The sequence below is a fragment of the Siphateles boraxobius genome, unplaced genomic scaffold, assembly GCF_051911475.1.
Source record: "Siphateles boraxobius isolate OS27281-9 unplaced genomic scaffold, OSU_SipBor_1 6, whole genome shotgun sequence".
Taxonomy (NCBI): Eukaryota; Metazoa; Chordata; class Actinopteri; order Cypriniformes; family Leuciscidae; genus Siphateles; species Siphateles boraxobius.
The window spans coordinates 6,867,501-6,872,500 of record NW_027509186.1 but is presented as its reverse complement, the minus strand read 5'-3'; the positions used below and the strand labels follow the sequence as shown (position 1 = coordinate 6,872,500).

Here is a 5,000-nt window from a genome sequence, read left to right as displayed (position 1 = left end):
CCAACAGTCCTAGCCCTCCTTCCTCAACTTTCCCAATTAGAGTATCATATGCAATTTTTGCCGGTTTGCTTTCCCATAAGAAATTAAGCATTAAACTTTTTATTTTTTTATATACTTCTAATGGCATGCTTACAGATCCCAAAACATACCACATTTTAGATAAAAACAAAGAATTCAAAACCAAAACCTTCCCTTTTAAAAACAATCCTCTTAATCGCCAAAAATTCAACCTTTTTTCCATTCCTTGTATAACCTCCTCCCATACCAACTTCCTTAATACACATTCATTTTCTCCAACTCTTATCCCTAAAATTTTCATACTTTCTTTCTGTTCTTTAAATGGAATTTTGACTGGTAACTCGTTCATTTCCCCAATCCTCATATATGTCGTTTTTTCTTTATTAACTTTTGCCCCGGTTCCCCCACAATATTTCCCAAAAACCTCCATCACTTTTTCTACACTTTTAATGTCTTTAATAAACAACGTTGTATCATCAGCATACTGATATATCTTGTGTTCTGTTTTTTCTCCTTTTATCACTATTCCTTTTATACTTTTTTCCATTTCTATTGCCTGTCCCAAAGTTTCAGACACTATAGTATATAACAATGGCGACATAGGACATCCTTGTCGGATAGATCTCATTACTTTAAAATCTTCAGTTAAAAACCCATTCACTTTAACACAACTTGTAATGTCTGTATATATACATTTTATCCATTTAATAAAATTCTTACCAAATCCAAACCTCTCCATTGCATGCATCAAATATTTATGCTCCACCCTATCAAACGCTTTTTCCAAATCTACACTTATTATATAACCATTTTCTTTTGCATCCCTCATATACCATATCAAATCTCTTATACTATTAGTTATATCAGAAATATCTCTATTTAAAACAGCATATGCTTGATTAGTTGTGATTATATTAGGCACAACTTTTTTTAATCTATTGGCTAATACTTTCGTTAATATTTTATAATCGGTATTCAACATACTAAGTGGTCTGTAATTTTTTAAATCCCCTCTTTCCCCCTTTCTTTTGTATATTAACTTAACTACTCCCCTCTTCATACTTTGCGTTAATTCACCCTTCTCCATAACATCAATAAATATTTCATTTAATATTGGACATAGGATATTTTTAAAAACCTTATAAAATTCCGCTGATAAACCATCTATTCCTGGAGTTTTACCATTCCTTAATTGATCAATTGCTGTTTCTATTTCCTCCTCCGTAATATTGCTCTCACACATTTCTCTGTCTTCCTTGTTCACTTTACTTTTGATTTTGTCTAATAAGAAACCCTCATCATCTGCACTTACCTCATTTTCCGTAAATAGATCCTTGTAATATCTTTTAATTTCATTTAATATTCCTTCTTTATCTTCCACTGTCCTTCCATCTTGTGTGTTAATATTTTTAATTATGTCTGCTTTCTGCCTATTTTTCTCTAATTCATAAAAATATTTAGTACTTCTTTCTCCTTCTATTATGTTTTTGGCTCTGCTCCTTATTATTGCACCCTTACACTTTTCTCCCTCTATATTCTTCATTTTTTCTTGTAGTTCTATTATCTTATCAATGTTTTTCTCTCCACCAGTTATTTTCCTCATTTCTTCATCCCATTCTTTTTTAACTTTGTTTTCTGTAAATCTTTTAGCTCTCTGTACTTTTTTAGAGTAATGTATCGAAAACCTCTTTATTCTGTTTTTCAAGCAATCCCACCAAAAACGTTTCTCCTTTTCATACATCTCATCGTTTATACTACTTATTATTATACTTTCTATTTCTATTCTGTAAGTTCCCATTTTTAAAAGTTCTGTATTTAACATCCATGTCCCCTTCCCTTTGATAACCTCATTAAAATCCATCGTTATCCATAAAAAATCATGATCACTTTCACTATACATTTTATACACTGCTTTTGATACATTGTATAGGTCTTTTCTCTCGCATAATAATAAATCTATTCTACTTTGCTTTAAGTCTCCCTCAACAATTTGCCTTCGTGAGTAATCCCTTTTAAAACCATTCCTCTCTCTCCACACATCAACCAAATCGTATTTCCTCATCATATTATATAATTCATTTCGCCCTCTATCAGCTCTAAAAACCATTGACTCATCTATATCAATTCTCTGCAGCACTGTATTAAAATCCCCTACCAGGAAAATATTTTCTTGTTTCTCCATTATAATACTTAGTCTTTTATAGAAATCAAACTTTTCACTTTCCTCATTCGGTGCATGAATGTTACACACTTTTATTTCTCTCCCTTTGTATACTAATTTAATCATTATTATTCGACACCTTGTGTCTTTATATTCTATTTTGTTTTCCTCAAATATCCCTCTTTTAATTAATATTGCTACACCCCTCTTCCTCGACAAATCACAATTCATATATATTTCACCATCCCATAATTTCCTCATTTCATTACCTATTTCATCATCCCAATACGTCTCTTGTTAACATAATACATCACACTTTTTGGTCAAAACCATCAAATTCTCCATTTTCTGAATTTTTGTTAAACCCCTTGCATTCAATGATACAAAACATAATGAACTCATTCGCACAAAAAATAATAATAATAAAAAAAAATACAAAATAAACAAGAAAATACAAAAATCCAGCCAACAATCATTTGTTAACTTCCTCTAGTAATGCAAGTCTTAATTCTCTTTTCTTCTCTTTCTCCTTCTCTATCTTCCCCATTAATTTTTCTCTTCTTATCTTTTGTTTTTTCAGTACCTGTTCAATGTTTATACTTGCATCTTTAAGTTTTGATTTTGTACCTCTGCTCAAGTTTACTTTCCCTTTACTTTTAACTCCATTGCTCCTTTCACCCATTTCTCCTTCTCTTACCTCACTCAATATCTTGGTTTCTTTGTCTTCCGGTCCTTCTTCACTTTGTCCTTTTTTATCATATTGTTCACTGTCCTCCGCATGCTCTCGATTTTCAAGTAAATCCACCTTAGTTAGGTTTTCGTTCTCTGCGTCGGTCTCTTCATCCTGACTTTCATCTTCATCTTCATTTTGTTCAACTTCAACTCTTTTTTCCTGCTCCGACGCTTCATTACTCCCTTCACTTGCAGCGTCTCCACTCTCCTCCTGTATCTCCATTCCTTCTTCTTCACTTCTTTCTTCATCCTTCTCACATGTGCATCTCTTTATTGCCTTTCTGCAGCCTTGGCACCGCGGTGCTTTACAGTCCCGCGCATAATGCCCCTGCTCAAGACAATCTCTGCACGTGTATAAAGTGCAATCCTTCTTCTGGTGTTCCGTGCTTGCACAAATCCTGCACGTCTTTACTTGAAGGTCATGTATTACTCTAAAAAACTGTGCTCCTTCCTCAGTCATAAATTTGGTGTTGTACGGTAAAGATGTCACCTCCTTCGGAAACATAACTTTTAAAAAACGCGTTCCATCTGCTACCGTAGTCCCTGGATAGTACCTTCTTCTTATAGGAAGGATGGGAGTAACACCCCACATGATCAGCTTATTAACGATGTCCTCATCTTCAATATAACTTGGCATATTCAAAAAAGACACCATTCTTTCCATGGCACACAGCTTCCTCACTTCGCATTTTTGTCCATTAATCATCATCCCATCCAGCAAACCTTCACAGTCTCTCTCATCTTCCATGGTCATTTCAAATTCATTGTTTAGTTTTCTCCTTAACCCAATGAGTTTGCCAATTCCAGCTTCATTTTCCACTGCCTTGATTATCATTGCTATTGTTGTAGTTTCAATGTCTTCCAAAATCAGGGTTAATGTCGCTTCTTTCTTATATTGTCTTTGATATCTTACTTGTTTTTTAAGTCTGTTAACCATTTCTTGTCTTTAATGAAATCCTCAATCTGCTTTCCTCTGTTCCTTTTGCACTTTCTGTACCTTTAGTTGATTGCAGATCCGTTGTCCTTTCTAAATTACTAATGTTCCTTTGCTGCTTTCCTCTTGAAACCACTGTTGCCCATGATGTCTACCCAAAGTCCTCCTTTGTGTTTCTTTCATCCATATTTGTAATCCTATCATCGTCGTCCTTGTCATCCATCTTGACTCGTTTGCCTTGTCCGTGTGTTTGTACCATTAAATCCATCCTTCCCAAAGTCTTAAACCCCAAACAGTAATCACTGTTTGGGGCTTCAGTAAAACTTCTCAGCAAAGGATAATACTACTTCACCACTTTTCCAGTTAAATCAAAATAAATAAAACAAAATAATGCTTGAAGAGCCTCTCTCTTCTACTACCTTGAATCACTTCCTGGACTGTACCAAAATCGGGCGTGACCAAGGTGGTATGGCCGTAAGCGAAAACTGCTGCCAAAATTGGGCTATTTAAAAGGTTAGACCATTAATGAAGCAAACTAAGAAGAACTTTTGAAAAAACTCAAACTCTTTCATGCTCTCTGAAGAATCTCAGAGACTTTTAAAGGCTTTCTGAAGAAGCTCAGTGAGTCTTTTTTTTTAAACTAAGAGGAACTTTTGAAAAAACTCAAACTCTTTCATGCTCTCTGAAGAATCTCATAGACTTTTAAAGGCTTTCTGAAGAAGCTCAGGGACTCTTTTTTTTTTTTAAATAAAAAATGCTTACAGCACCTGGTATTCCCAGGCGGTCTCCCATCCAAGTACTAACCAGGCCCGACCCGGCTTAGCTTCCGAGATCAGACGAGATCGGGCGTGACCAAGGTGGTATGGCCGTAAGCGAAAACTGCTGCCAAAATTGGGCCATTTAAAAGGTTAGACCATTAATGAAGAAAACTAAGAAGAACTTTTGAAAAAACTCAAACTCTTTCATGCTCTCTGAAGAATCTCAGAGACTTTTAAAGGCTTTCTGAAGAAGCTCAGTGAGTCTTTTTTTTAAACTAAGAAGAACTTTTGAAAAAACTCAAACTCTTTCATGCTCTCTGAAGAATCTCAGAGACTTTTAAAGGCTTTCTGAAGAAGCTCAGTGAGTCTTTTTTTTAAACTAAGAAGAACTTTTGAA

At 34.6% G+C, this 5,000-nt stretch overlaps 1 non-coding gene across 1 annotated transcript; it reads right to left on the bottom strand.

Annotated features, from left to right (window-relative positions):
• Nucleotides 1–4,600: 4,600 nt before the first annotated feature.
• Nucleotides 4,601–4,719, bottom strand: LOC143716712 (5S ribosomal RNA). The gene has a single exon (XR_013196174.1). It is a non-coding gene; the product is annotated as a 5S ribosomal RNA (ribosomal RNA).
• Between the last annotated feature and the right edge of the window lie 281 nt (nt 4,720–5,000).